Source organism: Eucalyptus grandis, chromosome 7, assembly GCF_016545825.1.
Source record: "Eucalyptus grandis isolate ANBG69807.140 chromosome 7, ASM1654582v1, whole genome shotgun sequence".
In the NCBI taxonomy this organism is placed as follows: Eukaryota; Viridiplantae; Streptophyta; class Magnoliopsida; order Myrtales; family Myrtaceae; genus Eucalyptus; species Eucalyptus grandis.
The window spans coordinates 27,780,257-27,796,498 of NC_052618.1; the positions used below are offsets into that span (position 1 = coordinate 27,780,257).

General features: G+C 39.9%; 1 long non-coding RNA gene across 1 annotated transcript; it reads right to left on the reverse strand.

Annotated features, from left to right (window-relative positions):
- Window positions 1-10,843: 10,843 nt before the first annotated feature.
- On the reverse strand, window positions 10,844-13,533 carry LOC108960443. Its single transcript, XR_001988247.2, has 2 exons — window positions 12,518-13,533; window positions 10,844-11,112 (listed from the first exon to the last, which is right to left on the reverse strand). It is a non-coding gene; the product is annotated as an uncharacterized LOC108960443 (long non-coding RNA).
- Between the last annotated feature and the right edge of the window lie 2,709 nt (window positions 13,534-16,242).

The following is a 16,242-nucleotide window of genomic DNA, read 5'->3' on the forward strand; positions in this document are numbered from 1 at the left end:
TGATTACTAATCTTAAACACGCGCTTCATTTTACCTGTTTGACAAAACTGAATGAGCAGCTCAACTGTTGCACAATAAATTCCTATTGGAACGATTACAACCTTACCATCTCAAAGCATCATTCTGCGAATCAACCTATGAAATAGGCTAAGTGAAGTAATAAAATCTTACGCAAATTCCCCTTAAAACTCTTTTCGAAAATTTTGAAGCTAAGGCTTGAAAACTTACCCCCCATGGGAAGTGCTTTTAAGGAATGATGGTTTTTATGAAATTGAATTTCACTGCTCGAAAATGTCAATTGCATGATTCACAGATATATCGATCGGGTTTGTGATTAGAGCCTAAAACAAAAAAAAGTGGCTCCTAACATGAATAAAGACAAGGACAAAGTACAAGAAAATCTTGCATAGAGGAATATGAGTAATAGTTCTCATCCTTGCTTTGAAACCCACTTCTTGGCATGGCCAACTGACAGGATTTCAAAAGTGGCAGTCATGTATAACTTGCAAAAAGAAGATAAAGTAAGTATGTGAACGAAAAAGGGATCTCTCAATGAAGTTGTCTCTTTCAACGAAATCAAGGCGATAGTACCCATCTCACTGTCCCCATTTACGGGAATTTGGTATTTTGTCGAGATTTTATCACAAGAGGAGACATCATCAAAAGATTGATCTGTGGTTATTAATCAAATGTCCACTCTTTTCCAAAAGTTTCATATGCAAAATGTGGCATCAGTTTTGAACGATTGATTTGTGATTATCTTCTTGCAACATTGAGGTAATTTTTATTCAAGAAATCTATACACGAAATGTGATTTGAATTTTAATCCCATGTGAGAAAGAAAAAAAATTGATGGAAAATGTGATCTCAATTTTTGTGCCCCAAAATATAATCTTGACTTGAAAGGATTTCTATACAAAATGTGATTTTGAGTCCATAATTGAAAATTTAGACAAAACTATTTGTTCTGTAGGGCTATGTCAAATTTTTTACTATAAGCCTAGATCACTTAGGACATTCAATTGATTTTCGCAAATTTGAAAAATAAAAGTTTCAATCAAAGGTGAACAAGTGAAAAGAAATCATACTTATAGTGGGTGATGATTTTTTTTTCTTTCTTTTTTCAATCACATAAACATGCACATGATATGTGAGGCTCGACTTCTGTTTTAGTCAGCTTAGTAAAATGGAGTCATAGGATTACTAGATTGAATTGACGTGATTGCAGTTTGGTTGGGGTTCTTATGACTTCGGCCTAGTCAAAGAGCCAACCCACTAGGGCAGGAACTCTTGACACACGAAAGAAATTTCGAAATTGAGGTGGACAGCTCATACTACATGATTATGGTCAGAGTGGTGCCCACCTTAACACCATCTTAAGTGATCTTGTGCATTCCAGATCTGACGGTAGGTTGTGTGCTAAAGTGTAGTGTGATGCAAATAATACATGTACAACAGTTTATAAACAAACGGAACTTTAGAAGTTAAAGGGTTAACAAACACTCCTCTCCTTATAACTTCCAACTGCAAAAACATTTAACATTTCGATTAGGAACTTACCTAGTATCTTTGTTGTCAAACTAAATTATTTTCAACAGGATAAATTTCAGCCTAAGTCCTCTAAGGTTTAAAACCAAGCTTCTAGCAGAGTAGCCAAGCTGTCACGACCTACCCCTCAATATAAAGGGAAACAAAAGTTTAAGGATATTACCTAAAAGACGGGTCTAACTGCCCATGATTTAGTCGTAGGCTCTTCCATGCTCATATATCACGCAACATCAAGTTTTCAAATTGATTCTATGAAAAAATTTCTAAAAAAAGAATCACCATTAGCCTATTAGGTTAGTTAGAAACTAAGTGAAGTGCGAAAAAATGCAAATTGGAAATCTAGGGTTAGTGACTTAATTACACTAATTACTTAACCAGTGTCCTTTTGGTATATAATCTTATTCATTTAAAAAAATTGTCAGGCAATTTGAATTGATGGTAAACCTATCCATCAACACGTAAGGTGACCATGTGGGTATGCAATCATTAACGTAACAATTAACAATCAAAAAAAAGCATTAAGTAAATTGCATGGGATGACAAAGACATAACACTATGAGAAAGATAAATGCTAATCATAACAAAACTAAAGGGAAGCCAAGATCAATGTAAGAATGTAATCAAAGGCAATTGTCTTTTAGGACAATTGAAGCCCTAAAGTAAAGTCATAAAGATTTGTTCAATTTTTTAGCCCAATTTTAAGTCAAGAGGCTTCCATTTTTTTTTTTTTTTAAAGGAAAATTACCCTAAAAAGACTATTTTTAAACTTTTTCAAGGAATTCTAATTTTTTTAGAAACTTTTTTTTGAATCTTTTTGGAATTTTTCAATATTAATTCTTCTATTTTTATACTCTTTTAATATTTTAGCAATTTTTAATAAAAATAATTTTTATTTTGAAAATGGGGACTCAGGCTGGGCCCTAGGCCCGGTCAGAAAACGAGCTGCCATCTGATACTTCGTGGGTTTAGGCAATCCATACGAACCAGGCTTTCAACGAGCTTGGTTTCAAAATGATCTAAGCCTACCTCCTGAAATAATTATACTGAGCCCAAGCTCAACTAAACCAAAACCAGCCCATATTTGCCAAGCTGCAACTTGAGTCCAACGCCCACTAATCCCAATGCTGGAGTTCAAGCCCAAAATGTCTACTCCCCTTCCTCATTCATTCTGTCCTCCACGCTCCTCTCCACTGTTCCCCCCTCTCATGTTCAGGTCCTCATCTTCTAACGAGGGAGACCAACGGACGAGGAGTTTGAGAAGCCTTAGACAAAGCTTGCGACTAAGAAGCTAGCACACGAACAAAACACTTCATGGTGAATACAAAAATATCATTCGCCCAACTTCCATCATCAGCTACCACATCCAGGCATCATTGCTGTCCACCACCCATTGGAGATTCCGCAAAATATGGTCACAATGCAATCGGGGCAAACAATAGCATTTAAAAGGACTCAATAGACAAACTGGTATGGACTCATTCAGGACAGAGAAGAGGGTGGGCAGAAACATTTTGGGTAGCCGTGAATCGTACTAAAACTTCGACGCACCAGTTCGCCAAATGAACGCTAATATATAGAATAGAACATGGCATGTTTGGAGTTACCGGTATGTTGCCCAAAATAAGCGAAAGATGCTCACAACATCGGTTTAACCATTTCAGCAAACAGCGGGTGAGCGCAGATTGAGAGGAAAATATTGACCGGATTTAGAACCCAAATTCAAGTTTGGACTCAAAAGAAATCATCACGACACAACCGAAATCAAAAACAACACGTAGCTCAAGCTCAGCATGTGCATGGGCTTAAGGAGACAGAGCCTCGGCTTTGCTTGGAACAAAACAGCGTGGAGTAATAGGGATTCATGAAAACGAGCGTTTAATCGAGGAGTTCCCCGCCCGACTTGGAGACGGCGGTAAGCGGGCGAGTTCGTGACAAATGGGGCTATGCTTTGCTGCCTTGGTATCCTCGAGCGGGGATCCTCGGGCAAGGGAGGTCACCGACTATGCAGAGATTTGGAAGTGAAAGATCGTGTGCTCGAGGTCATCGGCTAGAGATCGTTGGAAAGGGTTCGGGCATGGCCGATCTGCTGAAGAATTTCTCGCTCTCAAGTTTCACTCTCTCCGCCATGCTCTCTCTCGCACCCGGACCTCTCTTTGTCCTGTCCAGCCCCCGAGAAGAAGGAAAAGACTAGCAGAATCCCTCTTTTCCCGAGCTCACTCGTGCCCTTGAGCTCACTCACTTCCTCTGGCAACCTCTTTCTCTCCGCTCTTCGCTCTCTCAAGCGTGGCCAAGCAAGCAAAAAACGACAGCTCCCCCCCGAATCCGCCCCCCGCCCCACCTCTGTCTCTGTCTCTCCCTCATGCTCTCTCTCAAGCTCCCTCTCCGTTCCTTTTAAGGATCACTGGGTGTCAACGGTTTGGTTCGGTTCAATTTTTTTGAAAAATCAAACCGAACCAAACTATTAGAAAAATCTTCCGAAACCAAACCAAAATTTCGGTTTTCAACTTTTGATTTTCGATTTTCATTTTTTTTCTATTAAACTCAGATTTCTTCACTTTTATTTCTCCATTTTTATTTGTTGGTTCGGTTCGGTTCGGTTAACGATAAAAACCGAACCGAACCGAAAAATTTTCAGTTTTTAATGAAAAACAAACCAAATGAAAACCGAACCAAAAAAATTGAATTTTTCAATTCGGTTCAGTTCGCTTTTCGGTTTGGTTACTGACACCCTTAGCCACTAGTGCGCACCCTTGCGATGCCGGCTATTGCTAGCCAGCTTCTTCACCTCCCCGCGGCGGACCGACCGACCAACCGTCCTGCCTCAACGTCGTTCGCGGGCAACGTCTGTGGCATCCCAAAATTCAATGACAAGCCATAAGGTGTGTTAAAGTCTCTAATTAGGTGATAAAATTTCCTATGGCTTATGCTTTAGCCATTAGTCTTTTAAATAGATGATTTGTGCATATGATTGTGATAATTTAAATTTGACAGATTAATGATAATAATCTATGCTTGGCCATGTACTTTATAAACTAAAATTCAATAAACAAGATGCCCCAAGACTTTGGCCAAGATGAAAATTGAAATTTAAAAATATTTATAAAAGAATTTCAAAAAAAAAGAAAAAAAAGTCAAATTTTTGGATTGGGCCTTAGGCCCATTGGCCTAAGCTTTTAATGGGCCAAGCTAGCCAGCCCAATGGAGGCCCAAGAGGAAGTGTCGACCGGCCCAAGCCCAAGCCCAAATTCAAAAGTCCATAAGACAAGTGGCACAAGACTCTCATGTATTGGCTTAGGGAAGAAGGCCATGCATTGGCCATGGTTAAGGCAAGTAATGATTATCAATGATGAGAGTTTGGGGTATAAGAGGGAAGAGAGAGAGAGGGTGGCTGGATTTCCCATTCGACCGAGAGAGAGGGTGAGAGAGAGAGAGAGATTTCGCGAGAGAGAGGGGGAGCGGCCGAGAGAGAGGAGGAGGAACCGCCGTCTGTCCGCCGTGCTCGCCGCCTTACGCCGTTGACCGACCGGTCTAGAGGCAAGTGGGAGTCCTCTAGCTTCTTTTGCATGTGTGTATGATGCTTGCATGTTAAATTCTTGGGTGTTAGGTGAGAAAAACCGAAGCATGGTCGATTTATGTGTGAATGGTGTGGCTGTTCTTGCTCGTACCCTGTGAGTCAGAATGTTGTTTGAGCTTGCATGTGTGTGTAGAGTCCGATTTTGGATTTTATTTCTTCATAAAATTTGTAGATAACATCTTTTACTATAACATACTAAAATTTCGTAGAAAATTATGGAGATTTGAGGGGTTAAAGTCTCATCCTACGGAGACCCCAGATCTGGAAAGATTTTACTGACTTTTTGTTGGATTTGTGGTTGCATGTTGGTTTGTGTTGAGAATATCACTTTGATTCCTTCATGAAAGTTGTAGGGGACATCATAAAATATAACATACTCAAATTTTAAGTGAAATTAAAAAGAATAGCCTAGTAAATCAACTAGATCTTGAAGACGGTGATTCTGGTGATGTATTCCGAGACACCCGAGACTTCATGGACATAGATGATGACTATACTCTGGTTATTTGACTTAGATCTCTTCATAAAACTTGTATAGGACATCTTGATGTATAACATATCCAAATTTCAGAGAAAAATAAAGAGAATAGGTAGGTTAAAACTCAATATTTCGGAGAAGTATACACTGGACGATGCGGTAATGGATTCAGAAGCTTCGTGAGACTGTATAAAATAATCTAAAAATAATCTGACTTGGAGTTCTTCATGAACGTTGTACGAAAATGTCTTGGCTATAACCCAGTAAAATTTCATAATTTTTGGAGGCCATATGAATATTTTAATTGAATTTCTTCGAAAACCGTACGTTCTGGTTTCATCCGAGAATCATAGGATGTTTTGTGAAAATGGTGAGATTGTGTAAAATTCAATTTGGCCATGAATTTTGCATGAAATTGTCATCCTATTCGTTAGTTTAATGATTGCTTGAATTTTTATAATTTTTGGGAATTTATAGATATTGAATTTAATATTTATTAAATATATATAATAATAATAATAATAAAATAATAAAATAAAATGGATTATTTTATTGGCCATAAATTCCATAAATGATTACACCATGTAGCATGTATAATAAGATATTGGTGTATGTATGACATTGAATTGTGATGCATGTATGAATCCTATGCCAAGTATGACTTGTTTGATGTCACGCCATATGCCATGTTAAATTGAGATCAAAATAATGATAAATGTGAATAATGATAAGTGAGGAGGTGGTTGTGGTGGAGGAAAATGCCCGGAATGTATAGAGATGCATTGCCGGATGGCCTTGGGAGATTCAGGATGCCCGGAACGTGGGGGTGCCGGAAGCCCTGTCGGAGGTTTCTGCCCAAAGGGAATGCCTCGTGATGCCAGTTGGAATGTGAGATGCCCGGAATGTGGGGGGCCGGATGCCCAGTGCCCTGGGATGGCTGAATGCCGGAAGCCTCGGAGATCTTTACCCGAGAGGATGATGAAATTGATGATTTGAGGAATGGGTGATGTGGTGATCAAATTGAAAGCTAAAAGTGGAAATTAAACCATGGCATGATATGCATGATGATGGGCATGATGATTATGATGATGATAATGATGATGATATATGATATGCATAATGATATGCATGATGATGAGGATGATGATGATGATATGTGATGTGAAATAATGATGATTACCAATGGCATGACATGCATGATATGCATGATGATGATAATGATGATAATATATGATATGCATGATGATGAGGATGATGATGATGATATGTGATGTGAAATAATGATGATCACCCATGGCATGAAATGCATGATGATATACACGATGATGATGATGATGATGATAATATATGATATGGCACGATGACATGTGTAATGTGATGATGTCATGATGATGATGACATGTATGATATAATGATGCCATGACGATAATGACATGTGTAATGTGATGATGTCATGATAATGATGACATGTATGATATAATGATACCATGATGATGATGACATGTATGATACGATGATGATACACATGTATGTGTTATAAATTGATATGACGATGCATGATAGTATGCGCATGGCTTCAAGGTAAGTAACGCCTGCAATGCATGTATGATTTGCATGATGCATTGAGTTGTTATTGGATTCATTATCTGCTGAGTGATTGTACTCACCCCTTTTGGGGACCAACATTTCAGATTAGCAGTATGCCGCTTCCTGCCGTCACGCGGGGTGCATTTTACGGGTTACCGTCCGACGTCGAGGTAGAGTGTGAGGAGTTCAGCTGTCCTTCTGTGACTGGACTAACATACATACGTGTGCGCGGTTTTGTCTTGTACGACATAGGCCTGGCTGGGGGCCCGATTGTTCAGGAGTTTATTTCCGTCCACGTTCGCCGCGATGGGGTGATGAGAGGGATGCTGCCACCGCCACCACCTGATGTACCAAACTGGGTGTGAGGCCTGTGTGTGACGAGTAGGAGCTGTTTCTTTTTTGATAGATAGCCGACACTTATGATGGGGGTTGTACACGTGAGATGTAGAGGGTCGAGGGTTCTTTTTTGAGGTTTTAGGCTGGACATGGCTGAGTCCTAGCTTTTCCTTTTGATGTACCGACCCAAAAGAAGTCCCATCTTGAAAATATATGTAAATAAAGTGTCGTGACTTGTCTATAAAATCATGATGATTAGTGGTGTGTATTGGTATCATGGTTGGTAGGGGGAGAGATGGCGATGCTTTAATTTGCTTCCGCTAGTGAGTCGCGCTGGGACCGCTTTTAAAAAAAAATGCCTGTGAATAACGACGCTTCTTCTAAGTGTAGAACAAAAGGGTAATAAGATGTAACATCGGTGCTTGTGGCGACCTTCGAAGGGTTCGCGGTGCTACAACGCCTTCCGTGGTTTTGTCCCCCGTACGCCTCGTCCTTCTCTGTCCTTTCTGTCGGTCCCCCAACGACCGGCCCAGGTGGGGAGAAGGTAAGGGAAAAGAAGGAGGAGCCGAGCTTGGCTATCTCTAGCCCAGCCCACCTGCTTTTTAGTATTAATTTTTTTAACTCTTTTAATAATTTTTATCATTCTTTAATTTTTTTTTTAAAATAATTGATACTAATAATGCAAATGCTCCTAATTTTTATATGTGGTGCAATTTAATGAATGATTATTTTTGTTGAGGAGTTAAAAATTAATTTCTATGCTATTTAAAACTCAAATGAACTTATAAAATTTAAGTGTCAGTTGGTATATCTTGCAATATGTTGTATCTCCTCCTAGCTTAGTCATCATTGAATCTTGATGACTCTCGACTTTGTTTGGGCGCTCGGTTTGGATGTTTGGTGCTTCTATATCTTTGCTTATTTATTTGCAATTGAGAACAAGACACGAAATGGCCGTTGGGACCTTGGATAGCATGTATCTGCATTCTTAACTGCACCGCACTTTCAATGATCGCACTTCATTTTAGTATGGAAAATTGCGCCTGTTCTAGCATCCCGAGGCAACGAAGTATGGACAGTGTTTGAAGAGTAGACGGGATTAGGGCTGCCCGGGAAGATGGAGATTCCAGGATGTCCTTATTCATTTTATAAATTAGCCGCATACAAATATGGTGCAAAAATTCGATTACGATATTTGTGTCTTGTGGATTCTAATCAACCTCGCATCCGAGTTTTGAAAGATCGTGTCACACCTAGACATTTGGGTTGGTTCACGGATAGGAACTTTACAGCGAAATGTTTTCTTGATTAGTTCTGGCGATGCTGGATTTGCCTGTGTAATATGCCTAGTCATGCACCGAATTCATTGGCGCAGCTAAGCTTTCCAAATTGACAATGCGAAGTTCTCTGCTTTCTTTTCGATCTAGCTCTATGAGAGTGATTTCAATTCACCTTATTATTGTTTGGGCTACGAGGAAAAGGTGCTCATTGTGGAGGATGGAACGTTTCTTATATCTTTTCCCAACTACTTGTATCAAACTAACCATATAGGATGAGCATTTATCCCACCTACTTTTGAGTGTCAAATTTATCAAATAGGACGAGCATTTACTCAAAGAGATCTGCGAATATCTATTTTCTCATCTTTGTAAGTAACCACCGTATACAACAATTCCTATCACCATTTTGGTATAGGAAAATTACAAAAAAAAAAAAAAATCCTAAACCTATTATAATTATGCTAATTCAGTTATAATTTATTTTTATTTTTTTGCCAACTGAATCCTAAACTTTTTGTATTTGTGTCAATTTAGTTTATCTGACCAATTTTAGCCAGAAATTATAAACATGAACGTCGATTGTCTTACGTAATGCAAATAGTGTTAATGTAGACAATTTTCAATAAAATTTTAATATTTATTTATCATTTTCTCTATCCTTTTCTTTTTCTTTCCTTCTTCCTTTAGCTAGTTGTAGAACTTCAGCGACTGCCTAGAGGCGAGGCTAGCAGGGTTGACTTCACCTCTAGATGATTACTAAGGTTCACGACAATGCCAAGCTGTGCTAGGAAAGATGACCAGGCCTCATCTCTAGCTGATTTTAGGTCAAAGTTGGCAAGATTGACTCCTTTAGCAAAATTTAGAAAGGTTTAGTTTAAAATTGACATAATTAAAAAGTTTATAACTAAGTTGACATAATTACAATAAATTTTAAATTTTTTTGATATTTTCCCATCAATAATTGTTGCCTCCAAAATCGGTTGTCCATAATCAGTATGTCACTAAGAACCATCTCACAATTTTCATATATTTTCCTTAACAAGCCCTCGAGCCTCCTGTGCGTCACCTTTTGCCCCCGCCCCCCCCCGCGGGTGCAACGTAAAACCCACTCACTTAATGAGATCCTAAAACTTTACAAAGTATGACAGTGAATTTTTTCGAAGAGCTATATACAATGGCTGAGACCCTAAAATTTTGAACCTGTCTTGCAACAACGTCCCTCTATTGCCATCGAGGAAATTAATATAAGTTTATGGCGAAGTTAACAATGGAAGGAATACAATATGTAGTCTTCCAACTTGGAACTTTGAAAGTCCTAAGTCCAGATGGCCTAAATGACCAAATCTATCAACATTATTGGGAGGTAATTAAATTGGGTGTCTATAACGAAGTAAAAACTTTCTTCGATTCTGAGCTTCTCAACCCTGAATTGAACAGAACCCCTATTACTCTAATCTCTTAAACTCATAATCCAAAAAGACTAGATCAATTTCAACCAATAAGTCTGTGTAATTTTGCATACAAAATCATCTCGAAGGCAATAGTGAATAGATTGAAACCATTGCTCCATGATATAATAGAAATAGAACAAAGTGCTTTTATGGGAGAGAGGCAAATCTAGGATATTATTCTTATAGTGCAAGAAGTGCTACGTCAGCTACGTGTGAGAAAGAGAAAAAGAAAGTTCCAAGTTATGCTGAAATTGGATATGAAGAAAACATTAAAATAGAGTAGATGGGATTTCTTGAAGGCATGCATGGAAAGATTAGGATTTTGCAAAAAAATGGGTGGATAGAGTGATGAAATGTGTATAAACTATAACCTTTAGTGTGAAATTCAATGAAGAACCACCTTCCTTCTTTCACCCTTCAAGAGGATTCAGACAAGATGTCATGCCCCGATCCTCAGACACGCGCACATCCCTTACTTTTGGTCGATTTTAAAATGTGATATCCCAGGATTATGTATCGCCGACCCTTTCATTTATATATGCACATGCGGAAGCAATTATAAATCCCTAGACAATAAAACAATGGGATAGAAAAGTAGGCCATACTTTTCATACTGAAAATTCACAACCACACATTTTTACACGCATCTCATAGTACTCTACAATACTATATAGACGTAAGTCTGATCTAACATCTATTCACATGCAGACAAGGTCTGACAAGACCGGACGGGATCTCAGTCCTCATCCGGTTCGTACTCGGGATCATTCTCGGGGTCCTCCTCCACGTACTCCTCTTCGGGTCCCTCATCAGGGTTTTCCTCGTCAGGTTCCTCCTCTTAAGCTCCTCATCCGAGTCCTAAAATGGTTATTCAATAACCACTGAGATAACGTCTCAGAAAATTCTACCCCCTAAGACCCGATTAACAAACTAATACACCTTAAGGCTACTTATGCACCACACAAGTTAGAGGACTTACCTTGGCCTCAGATTCCACCTGCATATTAGCTTAGATCAAATAGGCATCCAAGCAATCACATCATAGATCGAAGCATCGATCAAATCGACCTAGTCGATTACACACTAACAAGACCACTCACAGTCATTCTCATTCAATCAATCGAGTCACAACATCGAATCAAGGCAAAGATCAATCGACTTAGTCGATTATATGTCAGTCAGACCATTTCTAGGTCATTCACTCCATCCCATAAAACCTCCAATAATACACTTAGTCACAGAGCTCCATTAATTCTCTCGGGCGTCGCTTTCGCCAAGGTGACATAAGTAATAGACGATCTACGTGCATTCTTTAAGGCGCCGTTTTCACACAATGATATTCCTCATCACCGAACCATGCCCATCACGATTCATAGGCAGTCTACGTGCGTTCTTTAAGGTGCCGTTTTCGCACATAATATCCTTAATCACCGAACCACGCCTGCCACAAGTCATAGACAGTCTATGTGAGTTCTTTAAGGCGTCGTTTTCACACAGTGATATCCTTAATCACCGAACCACGCCTGTCTATACTTCGTACCTAATCGGTCTCAGCCAATAGAATTCTTAGTTCACTCTCACAATTCTTTCCGCTTTACAACTCACCAAAGCATTGCTAATGCTAAATAGCCATACTCGGCCATCTACCAATCAATCATTCAATTCCACTCAATTTCAATCAATTAAGGAATAATTCCTTAAATTGCACAATCAATTTAATTAATCACAATGCGGAGCTCAAATAAATAAACGGACTACACCACGATAATCAGCACGAAATTCCGGTCACCGGTCATCCCAGTTGAATTTCCGGAAAATAAATAATTAAATAATTAATTTTGAAAATTAAATAAATACAATAGAATAAATTCAATTTAGCACAATATAAAGCTCAATTAAATAAACAGACTGCGCCACGATCATCAGCATAAAATTCCGATCACTGGCCATCCCAATTGAATTTTCGGAAAATAAATAATTAAAAATTAATTTCGAAAATTAATATTTAATTCCTAAAATTTCCAATTAGGCCCAAATCGCCTAATTAACACCCGATAAGGGTTGGAAAAATCCCAAGAAGCATCCAATAAATACTATAGGCAATTCTCTATCTAAGTACACTAATCAAATAACTAATGTGCAATGCAATTAACTAAAAATCGCTAATCAATTATAATCTAACCACCTAATTATAATTAACTAACACTAATCAACATTTAAGTATAATTAGCAAACTAAAAAGGCATTAGTGAGTAAAACTCACTTGTGCAAAGCGAAGAACGGGGCACTGCGACGACGACGCGACGGCGGTCGAATTCCAAAATTTCGGCAGCGTCGATGGACCCTCTGGCCGGGCCCAAAGACCTTGCCTCGCGGGCCCATAGAAATCTCTGGGCTTCACAACTGAGTTGGGCTTCACGAGCTGAAACTCTGCTGGACTTTTGGGCTTCAATTGTGATGGGCTTGAAACTTAATTGAACTGGGCTTGTCTTCAATGGAGCTGGGCCGAGAACTCTACTGTGGAGATGGGCTTCATTGGACCAATTGCTGTGCTGAGCTGTTGCTGAGGAAGTTGGGCTGCTCGGTGGGCTGCACCGAAAGCCCGAAGATGAGATGCGATTGAAAATGGAGGAGAATCCGTGGGCTTGATTCTCGCTGGGCTGATTCAATGGGACGCCACTGCTGGAATTCCCGGCCTGCTGTTGTTGACCGAAGAAAGCCAAGAAATTGTCAGGTGGCAGCGGACGGAGAGAGCTGCAGCTTGCTGGCTTCGGTCCTCTACTAATGAAGCCGAATTGGCTTATTCGGTGGACGTGTGGGCATGAGCGAAGCAGTAAACGGGGCGGATGATGGGGCGACGGCTGGTTTCACTCGGTGGTCAACAAATCCACCAAGAAGATGCACCGTGGACTGGAACGTGGTGGAGCTGGCCGCGTGGAGAGAAGCTGCAGGCGTGGACGCGTGGAGAGCAAGCTATTTCGGTGGCCTTGCTGGGTCAACAAAAAATGAAAGCTGCTGAGGAAAAAGATCACGTGGCCGCGTGGGTGGAGAAGCGGCAAAGAGAATAAGCAGCTTCGGGCGACGCTGGCAGAGGCGTGGGGCTTCGATGGCCAACAAAACTTGGTGGAGGCTTGGACGGCAGGAGGAGTCAACGAAGAGGGGAAGATTTCCTTCGGTTGACCCACAAGTCGTGGCCTGCGGACTTCAATGGAAGGAGGACACTTCGACGTGAGAAGAATGAAAGAGTGAGAGCAAAAACAATTGAAGAGAAGTCGAAGCCCTCCGCGACAAGATGGATGCACGCCCGAAGAAAAAGATTGGCCCAAGACTTGTACAAGAAGATTTGTGGAGAGAGAAAAGCAAAAGTACACAACAAATATCTTCATCAATTAAAGCTTGGTCCCCCCTTTGGCCTTCAAGCCCATCTCAAAGTCCCTTAATACTTTCCAGCTTTATATTCCTCAAATTAGTCCAATTTGAAGCCAAAAATCCAACCCCTTCCATAGCTCCGAATTTCCACAACTTCGGGTTCAATTCTTCCTGAAATTCTCCAATTCAATATCCAATTTGAATGAATAAAAAAATGCCCGTAGAATTTCCACAAGTGCCCCTTGTCAAATAGCTCAACTTGCCAGTCCAAATTTCCTTTAATTTGGCCCATCTGAATTTCTGCTAATTTTCCGAATCGTTTGAATTGATTTTCCGTAAAAATCTCGGAATCTCCGAAAAATCCTTTGAGATTGAGTCGACGTTCCTGGAATTTATTGTGATATGACAGAATCTTCAATTTCTGAAATCGGACTCGAATTCACGGTTAATTTTCATTCGACGCGTTTTTAGCGTGACCTAGACTACCGGGTAGTTTTTAGAACTTTTTAAGACAAATGACCGTGGTCGATTTTCTTCGAGCCACGATGAACCCACTCGACACATTAGCGACTCTTGATTGTCGTGAAAATCTCGATGATTTAAATATAGACACAGGATACCAAAACGACGGTAAAATCAAATTAGTGTCAGTCGACGAGAGTTTTTCAATTTAGTGGAGTCACCCACGATCGGTCATTCATCTCAGTCGAATCGACCTATCTCTGATCTTAATTCGATTTTTAACTGTGCCGTAATGATCTCTAAAGATGAGCATAGTCGAGGAATCGATTCCTAGTCAAATTCTCAAGTCTATCTGCCTTAAAGTCCTTAATAGCATACCCAACTAGTCTAGTTATCTCGTGAGTGGCCAACTCGAGAAAAACACCCGTAGTCGCGTCGATGAAATGCCCAACTTATTTAATCAAAATCAGAACCCGGAAATCTAGATGTCACACAAGATGACCATTTACCACCTTATTTGTTCATTCTAGTGGCTAATGCACTTTCAGTGCTGATTAAGAAAACTGTAAACAATCAAGGGGATAAAACTGAACAGGTACTATCCTACACTCTTGCCTCTTTTATTTGCGGATGATGCCATATTTTTCATAGATGGAAAGGTAGCAAAATGTGAGAACCTTGCTTCAATTTTAAGTCAATACTATTTTGCTTTCGGGCAAGAAATAAATTTTAAACAAGTCAGGAGTTCACTTTAGCGTGGGCTACCCACAAAATTTGAGGTATAACATGGCCAAAATGTTAAGGCTTCCTAATATCAAGAAAACAAGGAAATACCTAGGAATGCTTTCGGATTAGGAAGAATCTAAAAAACATATGTTTGCTTGGATAAGTGCAAGAGTGAACATGAAACTAGAGGGATGGAAGGAAAGTTATGTCCATTTTTACAATCCAAGTATTGATTTGCCAAGCAATTGAAAGGAAAGTTGTTGCCTTTTAGCATAAAATAGTGAGTCAAGAATTGGACTTCACCGGAAGAATTGGGAGGTTTTTGAAAACTCGAAAAGATGAGGGTGTTGTGGGTTTAGGGATCTTCTATCCTTTAAATAAGAGTTATGCTCGGGAAACAAGCTTGGAGACTATCTCAAAACCCAATCTCGTTGTGGGGCCAAATCTTAAAAGGACTGTACTTTCCAAACAACACCTTCTAGCAAGCAGATAAAGGGTCTCGCTCTTCTTGGGGTTGGCAGAGTATATTAATGGGAAGGGGAACAATTCCTAATCATGTTCAATGGTCAGTTGGAATGGGAGAAAATATAAATATTCGTGAAGACAGATGGCTAAAGAGATAACTCATAGGGGGACCAGCAAACTTTGAAGAACCAATCAAAATCGCTGAAGTGATCTTACAAGAGGAGAGTAGATGGGATGAACGAACCCTTTATCAGTTATCAGCTATTTGACGAGCAGATTGTAAATGACATTCTATTAATACCCTTGAAGACTAAAACTCTACTGGACAAGTTGGTGTGGACGGTCACCAAGTCAGGTGAATCCACGGTGAAGAGTGCATACAATTGGTTATGAGCACAACAGAGAAATCAATCCATAGAACAGGCATCATCATCATTTCAGCACCTCACAAACTATGGAAGAGTCAAAATCTTCCTCTGGAATGTCTGCCAAAATGCATTGCCAACAAAAGACAATCTATTCGGGCGAAAGATATTACCAGACCCTAGTTGCCCGTTTTGTAGCCAAGAAGCTAAGACAATCGAGCACCTTTTTTTGCTCTACCCTTGGACCAGTCCGATCTGAGAGGAACTTGTTCTCTAAGTTCAGATCTGGAATTATAGCGTTTCAGGAATGGAGATTTGGCTGAAAAACTTTCCGGAACAACGAAATTATTCACCTTTTTTTTACATGATCGCAGTAACTCTCTAGTGCATTTGGAAGGCCAGGAACAATTTCGTTTTTCAGCAATAGATTCCAAATCCAAAAGCCCTGATTGATTCCGTTCTCAACACATTCAGCATGTAGAGAAAATGGAACCTCGAAGAAACGACCTTGGAAGCGGCGAGTGGAGAATCACCTCACACTTGGCTCCCACCGAGGCGCGGTACTCTGAGGATAAACATCGACGGCTCCTTGTGAAGGGGC